Source organism: Bombus pascuorum, chromosome 17, assembly GCF_905332965.1.
Source record: "Bombus pascuorum chromosome 17, iyBomPasc1.1, whole genome shotgun sequence".
Lineage (NCBI taxonomy): Eukaryota > Metazoa > Arthropoda > Insecta > Hymenoptera > Apidae > Bombus > Bombus pascuorum.
In genome coordinates, this window is record NC_083504.1 from 2,117,376 (window position 1) to 2,132,998 (window position 15,623).

General features: G+C 36.5%; 1 long non-coding RNA gene across 2 annotated transcripts in view; it reads left to right on the forward strand.

Annotated features, from left to right (window-relative positions):
- LOC132915540 (uncharacterized) overlaps positions 1-12,752 on the forward strand; it is a 289,361-nt gene extending 276,609 nt beyond the window's left edge. For both annotated transcript variants that reach the window (XR_009659892.1, XR_009659894.1), the window contains exon 3: positions 12,449-12,752. This is a non-coding gene — a long non-coding RNA (uncharacterized LOC132915540). The remainder of the gene's footprint in view (positions 1-12,448) is intronic.
- The last annotated feature ends 2,871 nt before the right edge of the window (positions 12,753-15,623 follow it).

Genomic DNA, 15,623 nt, shown 5'->3' on the forward strand with positions numbered 1-15,623 from the left:
ATGACGTAAAACGAGAGCAAAGAGGGTTGTGCGGACGTTGTCTTCTCGTTTTGCGGATCGAACTCTGTCTCCACCAACCTACGTTCTTTCTAAGCTTCCGTCTTCCTCGTTCAACCCCTGTCCACCCCCGCGACACCGTCTTCTGCCAACATTTCTTCTTTATCCAACATTCAGCCGCGCACGTCTTCCCGGTTCTCTGCTCGAGCCCTCGTCGCTCCTCTTCTCTGCTCTTCCGGCGAAACACAATCAATCACATTTGCCGGTGAGCCGGCATGACACCCCCCTTTTACACCCACAGCCACCCCTGCACACGTAGTTCGTCAACGACGATTCCCTCGCCATCTCCCTTCTGCGCGGTCCTCGCGATCTCCCAAACGACGATTATCGTGAGATCTCCCATGAGACCTCATGTGCCACGTGTGCTGCAAGCACTTCAAGTGCCACCGACCAATTAAAGATGAAACTTTCTGTGACCCTGTTCTTTCACATTCTATGTGCATACGGTAGCATTTAGTGGGATTTCTTGGGTAGTTACAATAATGTAATTTAGTATCGAAGCTTCCAATGTGCTACTCTGGAATTGTTAGAATTTAATCTTGAAGATAAGATTGAAATAATATCCGGTGATGTTTATTAAACAGAACTACAGAACCAAATGTGTATAAGCGAGTGATATAATTAACAATGTATACAAGAAACCAGTAGACATTACCTCTTAAATATTTTGATCTCTCTATACAGTAATGAGCATGATCTGTGTCCTATTGAGGTTAGGTTGGAATTAGGTTAGTGTTCTGTTCAAATACCTGTGCAGGTGTCTGTGTAAGGGTATTGTGCCTATGCGTGCAATATCGTCGTACAACAGGAATTATGATTATAATATTGTACGTACAATTAGCATCTCTTCTTTAACGAAGAAAGTGGTGTCTGAAGAGAATTTAGATTTCCTTTCGTCTTTGTGGTTCTGTTCTGTCAATCCATTCGAAACTGATGTCACACCAGGTATGTACTTTTTTGGTATATAATGTAGAGCACGCGAAGATATATATTAGTAGGTTTAAAGAAGATATGCGATAATAAACTATTGCGTGATAAAATCTTATACAAACGCTGTAAGAAGGTTAATTGGATGTTAATTGAATTGATTAATTAACTTGAGGAATACATGAGTGTTATAAAAATGTCTTCTCTACTGAGAAGAATATCAACTACATGAATTATAGGGAAACTGGCATACAAATGATGACAACATTTTTGTGTCTTTTATAGCGACAGGGAAAAAAAGAATTTCTTCTCTTGTCGGGAACGTTTTCCAGTGAAAACCCGTTTGGCTGGAATTCCCCAGCTAAGTTTGCAACCGGAGGCGTCGCGCGCTATGAACCATCGAGTTCCGTCGTGATAATGATAAATGAGAACGCAGTAGTTTACGATTTAATATCAATCCACCCGGCCGGCTGCTTATTATCGGCCATTAGGAAAGTTTTAATAACGCAATACGCCGCTGCCCGACCTGGGGGTGGAACCGTCGCGATTTATCACTTTCATCGCTTTATTACTGGCCTGTTACGCTTTACTTGTTGATCGTTCGCGACAACATCACGAATCACCAGGAAATTTGGATATTTTTTTCCCTATTTTTGGCGTTCCCTGTTCACCAAGTTATGTCACCCAGTCGATCGATCCTTCAGGATCAGGATAAATAATTGTCGAGTATCGAACGAGTACGAAAACAGGGTAAATAGAACACATGGCAGAGAGAAGGATTTTCTTTGTTTAATTCAATGAAAATTAACGATAAAGAAATTTAAGAAATTATTGTTATTATTATTGTTGTTGTTGATTTTTAACGTTTAAGAAAATACAGATTGGTTTGAATGTGTAGAAATAGTGGAATTGCGCTGGACACAGATGTTTAAGGGAAATAAATTTTTATCAAAAACGTTTATGGTCGTTGTATCGACAATCAGTAGCTGTTCATCTACATCTCTTTATACATTCAGTGACATGATAATTTACAACTTCTGAGAATTTACAATGCAACGGTGCCTCATTTATAATCGCGTATAATTACACGCAAGAATCATTCTTGAAACAAGAAAACGTATAACCACAGCTTCATGAATCTTACAAACCCTGTCCCTCGCTTTATCATTTCGACTTTTAACCCTTCGTATGTTTCCAAGCATTGTCCTATTTGCATATTTAATTGTTGTTGTTAACTGTTGTTGGAACGTCAGGATTTTCAAAAACTATCAGAACATCCCCATGAAGCTGTAAAATTAGTGTAACTAACCAAAATGTTCATACAATGTTTAAAAAAAACAAATTCTTTTTATATCAAACAAGGTATCTTTTTGATAATTTAGGCGTTTTCGAAATGGCTTGCAATTCCATTGCAAAGTAATTTCACGGCGAAATTTAATATCATACACACACGTTACTCTTGGCTCTATAAAATTATTCCTCTTGTCACAATAACTAAAATCTTAGACGTGAACGTGAAGATATTTAAGGGATGAAAACGTAGAGCAATTTTAAAATATTCCTATTGAGATTGTATGAGATACTTTGTGTGCTACACTAGATTAGCCATGTAGCAGTGACATACGTACGTGAATATGAGTTTTCACAATAAACAAAACCTTAGATGTGAACGTGAGGATATTTAAGGGATGGAAACGTAGAGCAATTTTAAAATATTCCTATTGAGATTGTATAAGATATTTTGTGTACTACACTAGATTAGCCATGTATAGTATAGTATAGTGTATAGTGTATTAGTAGTGACACACATATGTGAATATGAGTTTTCACAATAAACAAAATCTTAGATGTGAACGTGAAGATATTTAAAGGATGGAAACGAAGAGCAATTTTAAAATATTCTTATTGAGATTGTATGAGATAATTTGTGTGCTACACTAGATTAGCCATGTAGTAGTGACACACGTACGTGAATATGAGTTTTCATAATAAAAAATACGTTAGACGTGAACGTGAAGAAATTTAAGGAATGAAAACGTAGAGCAATTTTAAAATACTTCTATTGAAATTATATAAGATATTCTGTGTGCTACACTAAATTAGGCGTGTAGTAGTGACACCATTATATAAATATGAGTTTTCACAATAAAAAAAACCTTAGACGTGAACGTAAAGATATTTAAGGAGTGAAAACGTAGACTAATTTTAAAATATTTTTATTGAGATTGTATGAGATATTTTGTGTACTACACTAGATTAGCCATGTATAGTATAGTATAGTGTATACTGTATTAGTAGTGACACACATATGTGAATATGAGTTTTCACATTAAACAAAACCTTAGACGTGAACGTGAAGATATTTAAGGGATGAAAACGTAAAGCAATTTTAAAATATACTTATTGAGATTATATTGAGATATTCTACACTAGATTAGCCGTGTAGTAGTGACACACATATATAAGTATGAGTTTTCACAATAAAAAAAACCTTAGACGTGAACGTGAAGATATTTAAGGGATGAAAATGTAGAGCAATTTTAAAATATTCCTATTGAGATTGTATTGAAATATTCTGTGTGCTACACTAGATCAGCCGTGTAGTAATGTCACAGGTACGTGAATATGAGTGTACGGAAGTATGTGTGCGCACAGCGTCTCAAAAAACAGATGAATGCAACTGTTCCATTGATAGTGCGATAAAGAAGATGGTGAGACAAAGGGAGCACTTAGACGCGTGCAGATGTGTACCCAAGAAGATCCTGGGAATCGTTTATTAAATAAATCTAAAACTATTTTAATATGAATCCTAAGTGTTACCTTAGTATTCCTTTATTTATATTTCGGCGATTGAGATGCACAATTCTCAACAATTGCAAAAGAAAGCTAATAAATTTCTAATATTAACAGGTGGCTACCTAATAAGGAAGAAAGTAGATTCAAAATACTTTTCACGCGTTCGACGATATTAAAGTCTTCAGGGAGCGATCGATCTGCAGGTTACAGAATATTCCAAATATTTACGCGTTCGAGCAATGAAATTCGACATGCTTCGTATAAGAATACACGCGTGTCCGGATCCCTAAAATCTACGAAAGATGCCGGCTATTTTCGCATATATCCCACGTGGAGGTGTTGGCAGCAGATCCATCCAAAGCGAAAAGCACGAGTCTCCGGAGATTCTATTTCGCTGCTGAGTCACGATCCCGCGTTTGTCGACGTGAAAAGGGGGACTGTGTCCTCTTGGGGACACCCTTACACACCTCCAAAGGCTTAGGTATTGGGGTTGATCTTCGTATGGGTCGCTGACACTCTTTGATCCTCCGTGCTACTTCTGAAAGGTACAGCAACTTAGTTGAAACAGAAAGACGCAACAGTGCGCATGGTTAAATTGATTTATACGTAACTATATATATTTTTCGTTAGATCAAGTGTAACAAAAGTGCATGAAATACAGAACATTCCAAAGCATCGAATAATCAAATTGGCTACTGAATGACCTGTATCCTACCATCAGAAGACAGCTCAATCGAACGTTTTGTATTTCTAAAACATCAGAAGATTTCATCCACTTGGTGCAATTTCGTCACCCTCATTGGTGAATGACAAACCCTCTTTAAATAGCCTGCTAAAACTTTCACTTGCCTGTCCAGCTAATTACAGATACATGAAACAACATCACAATTCCTGAAGTCCTTTTCAGAAGCTAGACAGTCGATGCTGGAAATTAACTAACAGAACCAGCAAGCAATTGATCCTCCGATGCACGAGTGCACTTGAATCAGCCAAAAAGAGAAGCCTTTTCACTTCCACCTGCCTAAAAAGCGCTGATTGAGCATCTTTCATTGAGTGACAGGCGGCGAGCGCGAAGCTGCAGTCTGAAATCAACGCGACTCGCTGAAAGGCGCAATCAGCCGCAGTTGGAAAGGCGTGCTGGCCACGACGCGACAAGAGAAACACGTGTTTTTATCAGACTACGCGCAGGAAGAAAACACGACAACGAGCCAGGCTCGCGATCGTGTCGAGTGAAAGTTTCAGATACACTTTAATGAAAGGCTGTTCGGTAGTTCCACTTTACGCGCGATATCCAGATGAAAAACGAAAGGAAAAGGCGATAATTATCGGTGCACGGGGATGGTAACGATGTTAACGCGACCCGTGACCCGCGACCCGCGACCAATTACCACCTGACATCGCTGCTTGAAAGCAATTTGCGTGCGGCGAGCAGGCTCTTCCGGCGACTCGCTCAAAGGAGCCCGGACCAGGCGAGAAAAAGCCACGTTTATAGCGGCTTACGTCGACAGTCGGCCTCCTTGGACGAGGAAGAATGGCCGAGTGAGTCGTAAAAGTGATTCATCACCTTTCGCGGCTACGGCTCGCGGAGTCGTTAGCGACGATCCTCCTCCTCTCTCGGCCGTCGTGACATCCTTCCTCCGGCAAGCCCAGAAGCTCGCCAGCTGAATTTCTCCGACGTGTTACACGTCGTGGTGGAAAGGCCCGCGTGGCGGAAAGATGAGCCTGATCGTCGTGAAAAGTGTTGCATGGATGAAGACGAAGATGAGTAGTGTTTGAGGGATGGTGCGGGCAAACATGTTACGAGGATGCTGATTCCGATTTTACGTAGTGGAAATTGTGATTGGGATTTGTGTCCGGATGATACTCGTCACAAGGCTAACTCTTTTACAGTGTCAATTATAATCCATCAAGTTTCATCTTAGATGATAATCAGTTATCAATATCCATATCTTATAAAAAGTAAAATTATGTGTTTTTCCTATCTGGGAGCAAAAATACTGCTTCTGGCAATGTTTAATAAGATAAAATAAAACAGAACAGCTTGTGATACATAGCTGCAAAGATGTTGCTTTAAAAGTTCGTTGATTCTTTCAATTAAAACCGTCTAAAAATTATATCTTCATTTCTCTTCCAACGGAAGCAAATTTAAATATGATAAAGTGTTTCCAATTAGCAGCTTTCCCACAGTCGGAGAAATGCCCGGAGCCACGTTGAGACGACATCAGGGAAACCCTTGCGAAGGGAGAATTGCTGCGAACGTCCCTCGGACACTGATTACCGCTCGAAGCAGAGGAAAGAAGGAGGTAACTAGGTTAAGGTCGACCAACATCCGTGACCTCGACAATTACCATTCGACACCCTTCGTCACTGAAAGACAGTTTGCATACAACGAAAACGCTGGCGCATTGTTGGTAAACGGCCCTCGGACGCAACCCAGAAATATTTTCGAGGCTAATTGCTTTCGGACGACCCATCTATCCCTTCTTCGACTTGCTTCTTCAAGGACCTTCGATATCTTCATGCCGCGTCTTATGGCCGCGACACGAAAGTGGAATGAAGTCTTTGCTGTTCAGACACATAACGAGAAAAGAAATAGAGAAGAGAATTTATAAACTCGGAATAAAGATAGGATGTGGACTAAAAATAGCGTAAAAGATGATGTCTGGAAAAAGATGACGAATGGCGTTTTACTTTGTGGAATTAGTCCATGATAGAAGGAGGAAACGAGGTAAAGAGGTTAGCGCTGCGTTCGCTGACGTCTCGAGTGCCTCCACTGTACTTATGTTTTTATACGGCCACTCGAGAAAGCCTTAATTATTCTGTCTAGAAACCGTATATTGTTACACTTAATTCGCTGAAATTATATACGTCTGTGTAGAAATTAGTACATATAATTTCCACTGTATTTTCTATTATTTTCTTACTTTTTTTTACGAGACCTAATTTCTACCAAGATGTATCAACCACGTATAAAAATCATAGACTAGCAACTTTGTAAGTGAATCATTTTCGTGGCGAGGTGATTTTGGAAAATCGTTGCTGCTCCAGGTGGTAAGTGCAAAGGGATGTCCTGGAGGCACGCAGGTCCGGCGAGAGCGGGACAGAGAGAAAAGAGGAAGAAAAGAGCTGACGGGAACGCGAGCTGGCAAGATTAATGGATTCGTATTGTCGGCATTTTTTCAAGCGTTTTAGGACTACTTTTGAGTGCAGGAGAGCGTCTCATTTTTCAAAAAGTCCGTGCCGTCTGTGGGCCCGATAGAAAAATCGCAATCGATTCGGTGCGCGTTAATGGTTCCGAATTAAGCGTGCCTGGTCTCTTCACGTTGCCAGCCACGAAGTATCGTCAAGCAGTCTCTCATAGGCTGCGTTACGTAAGAATGAGCATCGATAGTCGTTCTGTAAATACCTCGTCGAGACACACCGAGGTGTTTCGTTTCTCATGACGCAACACACACATTGTGACATTTTAACGCTTGATAGAGTTCTTGCACTTAGCGTGTACAGAGGATGCAGAAGCACTGGTAATGAAGCTTTTTGCATCTGCTTTGAAGTTTGGAAACTCGTAGTTAGGTTAAGCTCAGCAGGTATCGAAGTGAGCTTTTGTTCAGGTGAGAATGATAGGATTAGTAAGAAATTAATAAATTTATGGACCATCTATAACTGTGTGATTCCAAGCTAAGGTATATCATTTGAGTCAGTTAAGCTTCAATCACTCAAACTTCAATCTTGAACTTTGCATAAAATAATCAAAGTTATTGTACATTATGAGACATTTAGTGTATAATATGATAATGGAAGAATAAGAGAAAATGAATCAGATAACATTCTCTTACTTTATGCTATGTATTACAAAATAAACATTTCAACAGCTACTTTTGCTCATAATAAATGTACAAATAGTGTTCAAGTATTTGATAGAATTTTAAGAAACAGTGAAGAATGATAGAATACGTTCAATAAGAAATTAATAAATGTATGGACCCTCTATAACTGTGTGATCCCTGGCTAAGGTATATCATTTGAGTCAGCTAAGCTTCAATAACACAAAATTCAATCATATACTTTGGACAAAATAATCAAAGTTATTGTACATTATGAGACATTTAGTGTATAACATGATAATGGAAGAATAAGAGAAAATGAATCAGATAACATTCTCTTACTTTATGCTATGTATTACAAAATAAACATTTCAACAGCTACTTTTGCTCATAATAAATGTACAAATAGTGTTCAAGTATTTGATAGAATTTTAAGAAACAGTGAAGAATGATAGAATACGTTCAATAAGAAATTAATAAATGTATGGACCCTCTATAACTGTGTGATCCCTGGCTAAGGTATATCATTTGAGTCAGCTAAGCTTCAATAACACAAAATTCAATCATATACTTTGGACAAAATAATCAAAGTTATTGTACATTATGAGACATTTAGTGTATAACATGATAATGGAAGAATAAGAGAAAATGAATCAGATAACATTCTCTTACTTTATGCTATGTATTACAAAATAAACATTTCAACAGCTACTTTTGCTCATAATAAATGTACAAATAGTGTTCAAGCATTTGATAAAATTTGAAGAAAGTGAAGAATGATAGAATACGTTCAATAAGAAATTAATAAATGTATGGACCCTTTATAACTGTGTGATCCCAGGCTAAGGTATATCATTTGAATCAGCTAAGCTTCAATCACTCAAAATTCAATCATGAACTTTGCACAAAATAATCAAAGTTATTGTACATTATGAGACGTTTAGTGTATAACATCATAATGGATTAATAAGAAAAAATGAATCAGATAAATTTCTCTTACTTTATTATACTATTATAAAATAAACATTTTAACAGCTCACAATAAATGTAAAAACAGTATCCAAGCATTTGATAAACTTTGAAAAAACCACATAAGAAGTTCAAAAAGAAACCCCAGCATCTTTTGTGAGGTTCCAGGTATAATAGATTCTCTGTTTACCTGTCAAGGACCTGAAGCCTAACTAATTTGCGGTATTTATTCTTTAATTTGAAGATTTACAGCAATCAGAAGCCGCAGCTGAATAGGACGTCTAGCACGAACAACGTTGAAAAAGGTGGGAAACATGAAGAAGGCGGTACAAGACGAAGTTGGTGCCTTGGGACGTTCGATCCTCTTCCAAGCGAAGATAGAAGTTGCAGCAGCTGATGAGCCGTAACCGATGAAGCACAATAACCCTCCGTAAGCAGTACCGCTATCTTTCATTCCGTCTTTCGTGGTCACGGTAGGTGCGCGATCTTTATCTACCACGGAGACCACGCTCGCGCAACGGAAGTCCACGCCACGCGAATATAATTCAAGTTGGATATCGCAGCTGTGCGATCCGATAAAATTTTTGATTTTTTTCTTTTTTTTTCTTTTTCTTTCCGACATATTACCAATGGGAATTTTTGGAATACAATTTTATTTTTGCATAATATTCATCTACCTACATTCCACATTTGGCTTTTCCAACACATTGGACATGGTATCCCATGCAATTTTTATTCTAATTTAGCCCAAGTGTTATAGTGCAGTAAGCTTACTAATATTTTTCATTTATCAGAGTTCATTATATTTTTAAGTCATGAAAACGTACGATGGCAGAAATTAAAGCTGAAATTCCAAAAATTTTGTCTTACACTGCCGTTATTGTTAGCTCATCGTATAAGGGTTGTCCGGAAAGTGTCTTCCCTTCGCAAGCGTGTTTTTTACAACATGCAAACGTGGAACCAACTAATTCGACAAAATAATATAAAAAACGTTGTGCATCTATTCTTTCCTCACAAAATAAAAGAAACTTTTCGGACAAGCAATATGTGTGCATTGACAATGAACAAAGTAGGCGAGCGGATACGTCGCTGACGATATGCATTTTATCTTCTTAATATTATTTTTATACACAGGAATATATTTTATCTTGCTGATGCGCGGAGCTGCAAAAACAGACGCTAACTTCGGTGAAACGTAATTTTTCTTCGAATCTTCGAACGTAAGAAAACACCGCTGGGATCTATACACCGAGAAAGCTGACAAATGAATCAAGAAGTTCGAAACTTGCTGTCTGGAGAGCAGATCGTTGCATCGTCCGGAAGACGTTGAAATTTCTTTGACCTATTTTATCCTTTCGTTTCCGAACGTCTGCAGAGTTTACCACCCACGGTACGTCTGCTCACACGAATACTTTTCTCCGGCTGAAAAAATTCGATTCGCACAGTAATAAATCAAAGGTTGCAACCCTTTGGCTACGACAGGTCAAACCGTGTCGCCGGTCATGTCCCACAATCCGTGGCTACCGTCTCTTTACGAATATTGCTGACTACTGATGATGCCACAGAAAAGCTTCGTTCCAGTTGATTACAATTGTCACTGTTTACGAGTTATAAATTATTCAAATTTTGACGCCACCTAGGAAGAAAGTCTATTTGCTTATCTCAACCCTTTCACCATCATTTCTTTGCTTTCACATCTTCCGGCTTCTTCACTTTTGAACTTTATCTCTTCTTCGAATCTCACTTGCATCAACTCTCTCCGATTGCGTTTGAAAAATCCAAGCAACGGTACGCTTGAAATGTAAAATAATTTAGAGTTGAAAGTAAAATTAGTAAACTGTGGATTTTTATACAAATTTATATTCATAAAAACAGGAATTTGTGTTGGATAGATCGCCGTGGTCGCTTTCGTTCACTGTCGATCTTGGAAACGATCCATTTTCCAAATTGCAGAAACTCTGCATCTTTTATTTTTAATTCATTTTCTTTATTTCTGCTCCTTTGAAAAACTTATACTTTGGAGGAATTCTCAGTCAGGTTTTATTTCTTTCATTATATTCATAAACACATGGTCTTATTCCTTTAACTGTATTCATAAAAACATGGTCTTATTCCTTTAACTATATTATTAAAAACATAGTTTTATTCCTTTAAATATATTCTTAAAACATGATTTTATTTATATTTTATTATATTTTATTCATATTTTATTTATATTCTTAAAAAAATAATTTTATTCCTTCAACTATATTCATAAAATATGGTCTTTTTCTTTTAACTATATTCATAAAACATGGTCCTATTCCTTTAACTATATTCATAAAACATGGTCCTATTCCTTTAACTCTATTCATAAAAATATGATCTTATTCCTTTGACTATATTCTTAAAAACATAATTTTATTCCTTTAACTATATTCATAAAACATGGTCTTCTTCCTGTAACTATGTCCATAAAAACATGATCTTATTCCTTTGACTATATTCTTAAAAACATAATTTTATTCCTTTAACTATATTCATAAAACATGGTTAAGGAATAAAATCTGATTAAGAATTCCTCGAAAAATGTAAGTTTTTCGAAGGAGCAGAAATAAAAGAAATGAACGAAAAAGAGAAGATGCAAAGTTTCTGCAATTTCGAAAATGGATCGTTTCCAAGATCGACAGTGAACGAAAGCGACCACGATGATCCATCCACTCTTCCTGCGAAGCTGGACGGGACTCTTTAAAGTTTCCTTGAGAAAGTTTGATGAGTCTATCGAACGCTATTATTCCATACCCCCTTCCTACCACCCTTCTTCCGCGTTCTTTAATCATTCAGAGCGAATCAATCACCCATCCAGAGAAGCTCAGGAACGCTCGAATCACCCTCCATCGTCCGTGAAACTTCGTCGTCCCGAGTCCTCCCTGGAACGACGTTATCAAACGAGGCCATTTCCCTGGGCCCAGCGAATACCTGGAAAGATAAGAAAAAGTAAGAAAAAATTGTCTTTTCTAAATGCTATTTATTTTCTCAGAATTTAAATTATTAATGAATTTTTAATTCTTATATTTGTTAACTATTGTGCATGTACGTGATAGATGAAATCTTCTATTATTTTTTACATGAAAATAATTTGAAAATTCAAGTGATAATTGCTCAAATATTAAAGATCTTTGGATTTAATAGATTATTTTCGTTTTCAATTACGTCATATCAAAATCTTCCAATTTAATCATAAATTAGTATCAAAATCAAGTAAACAAGGAAAATGTGCTTATAATATTTATCTCTTCAGCTCGTACCTCGAATTCGTGGCTTCGCTATAGCCACAGGGCTGCAGGGTTCAGCCACGAAACCACAGTCGCCCCCTCCCACTCATGCGGGAAAATGTTTCTCTCCCGTGATCTTCATTTAACAATATTATGAAAAATTATTAATTATTAAAAATATAGAATAACATATACTATCAATTATTTTATTTTTTTTGCACTTACACTTACTATCACGTCGAAATCACATGTTTCGCTGAGGATGCCACGGGAGTATTTTTATTATTCAAAGCATATAATGGCAAAATAATAATAAATTGATGATGAATATGATAGTGAATATGATAATGAATAAATAAGAAATTGATTCCCCAATGGACCATTTATCTTATTGGTGGTCACGGGTGACCAACATGGCGCCTTGCTAACAGCTGATAGCGACGTATTATAACAAGGCTTCGTTTATTTCAACAAACCATTCGCATTTGTTGCTTCGTCGCAAGCAAAACGTGCCGAATATATCATTGAAACGTGTAGAAGATATTAGTAAACAGTATTTGCTGATTATATATAACACTAAGTTACGTTCGCACTTCTAACCTCAATTATTTGATTATAAGGAAGTATTTACGATTATTTTTATGATTTCGACAAAACATTCGGCTGAAATGGTAGAGGTCCGGAAAAAATTATGTTTGCGATAAAGCAATGGTAGTGGTAGATTACAACAGAGGAAAATGTGCTGTAGATTTATCAGAGCAAATGGTAGCATATTCTACAGCACATAGAAGAACCCTCAAGTGATATATAAAATTAGCTTTAGAGTTATTGTTAAATACATCAATTTCAAACGCGATGGTACTCTATAAATGAGCAAGAAAAACAAAAATCAAGGTATCAGCTTTTAGAATGGCACTCGCGACGCACCTTGCACAGTGCCATTCACCAGAGCCGTGAAATATACTTATTCGTAAAGATCGCGACACGAAACGCAGAAGAAAGAAGGGCAAGCGTAGCTGGCACGAAAATTTGCAGAGTGTGTTATAAAAAAATGTTAAACAGTTAGGATCAAAAATTGCTAAGAATCGGACCAAGAAGGTGACCATCTATCGTCCAGATTGTATCGACGAGCCACATTATGTTTGAAGTGTTTCAACACAGTGCACCGTTAGATGCAACATTTGTTCTCATTTTTTTATTGACGTTCTAATAAAAATGTTTAATCCTTCAATGAGGTACTCTTTATTTCAAAGTATCTTCTATTTATCGGTTATATTGAAAATGCCCTAACTGTCAATTTTCATTCAATTTTTACAATTGTAAAAAGCTCAAGCACTCCGGTCACCAATGACCACCGTGGCATCATAGGAGAAACCGTGGTGGGCCATATATGATCCACGTGGTAGTCAAAGTGATTAAAAGAGAACGTTTTCGACATAAGTCGACGTTCCAAATATTAATATTAAATCCATCACCACATTTAATCAAAGGACTCGTTTCAGCTAAACCACTAAGCCTCCTTGCAAATTCTATTTCGAGCCAATAATGGTACGCAAGAGGTTCGTATAAATGCGCATTTTATTAAGGGACCATGTGAATAAGGGTTTCACCATGCCTTCATCCCGGTTGTAGGACGTATTCGATTTCGACCCCTTCGACAACTCAGCTTCGCGAACCATGTTCACGAGCTTTGTCTATCCGTCTTGCTCTCTTCCTGTTTTACGAAGCTTCTCTCTCTCTGCTTCTCTGTCTTTCAGTCGATTCCGTTCGAAGAGAACCAATCAGCGATCCCTCGAAGCCCTCTTGCACCCTGCAACCCGCAGCCACGCCTGCCAATATAGGGTAGATACCCTCGTCAGATCGACCCTTATCCTTTTTACCCGCCTTCTTTCTTCTCTCTCTGCCGCCGTTGTTGCTGGACCCGATTCATTCCGCAAAATGGATCCTTCCTCTGTCCTTTCCATTGGTCTCCTCCGATGCATTGCTCGTTTACAGAATCCTTTCAGATTTCGAGAAATTAATCGAGGAATTTTCTTATTTAATTTTATAATATTCAATCTCTTCATGTGGAAGGTAGACTCATTCCGTGGAATGGTTTCTTCTATTGATGTTTTTTGATACATTAACCGTTTAGAGAATCCTTTGAAATTTCCTTGTGAGAAATAAGTCAATGAGTTTCTTCGTCCAACTTAATAACATTGCAATTATCAATATCTTCTTATATTTAAAAATTAATCAATAATATAAATTTCTCTTAATTCGCAAAATAGATCCTCTTCTTTTTTTCCATCAGTCTCTTTCGATGTATAAGTCAATGAATTTCTTCATCCAATTTAATAAAATTCCAATTATCAATATTTTCTTATATTTAAAAATTAATCAATAATATAAATTTCTCTTGATTAGCAAAATGGATTCTAATTTTTTTCATCGGTTTCTTTCGATGTATTACTCGTTTACGAAATTCTTCGAAATTACTTTTCGAGAAGTAAATCGACAAATTTCTTGATCTAATTTGCTAATAATGTAGTTGCTAATATCCTTTTGTGTAATTAGTCGTGAATATAAATAAATTAGATTTAGTCGTGTGTGGAAAGTTCGTGAAATTTTTTAATTACTTTGTTGCCATTTCGCGAATGCATCGGACACGAAGGAAACGTACAATTCATCATTGATGCAACTACAGTTACGAGTTACTGAATATTCGAACATGCTCTGAGAACATACCGTTATGATTAATATCAAACACCGCCATACTGCAATGTTCCCCGACATGGAGTCTAAGCTATAATTTTCCTGATGACCTCGTGTCCTTCCACACGTACGATCCTTTTCTAAAAGTCATTGTGCGAAATTGGACTTGGAATCTAGGCCCAATACATATTACGTTCGAAGTTTAATCAACGATAGAATTGCAATTTCGTGCGAAATGGCTCAAAACTATTTTTAAATTAATGTTCCAAGTAAACTTGAGCTTTAGTTCAAAATTAATCTGAAAACGGAGGCTACAATTTTCTTGAAGTTGTATGTAAAAGCGATACAAAGCGAAAATCGTCTGATCTATAACGTGGAGTTTCTTCAAATCCAAAAATTAAGAAATATATTTGCTCAAAATTGGATTTGCTGGAATGAATTCTTAAAATGGAACCCACATTGGCAGAATTGTTTGAGTCGATTGAGCTTTAATATCTTGAAAATCTACCTTAATGTTTGTACAGAATAATCTTATTATATGTTATAAAATTCAAATGAATTAAAAATAAAGTAAAATAAATTATAATCAATTTGTTACACTTATTGTATGTTATACGATACTACTAGTTTTTAATATTTTCCCAAGACATTTCCACATTTTTGATAAATTTTCTTAAGAATCCAAAATGTATATAATATTCTCTCATTCGTTCTCTATTACATTAAACCTAACAAAATATATCTCATAATATACAACAACTCTAATTATTCCATAAAGTTCAAAATCTAATTTCAAGATATTAAACTATAGCTGACTCAACTAATGTTACTTTCTTCAGAAATTACACTTCACATCAATCTGTGCATTGTGAATTCTTTTTACAAATTGCATCAATATTTTCCCAAGGCATTTCCTCACTTGCAATTATTTTTCTTAAATATCTAAAATACATAATATTCTCTCATTCATTCTCTATTACATAAAACCTAACAAAATATATCTCATGATATATAAGAATTCTAATTATTCCATAAAGTTCAAAATCTAATTTCAAGATATTAAACTATAGCTGACTCAACTAACGCTACTTTCTTCAAAAATTAC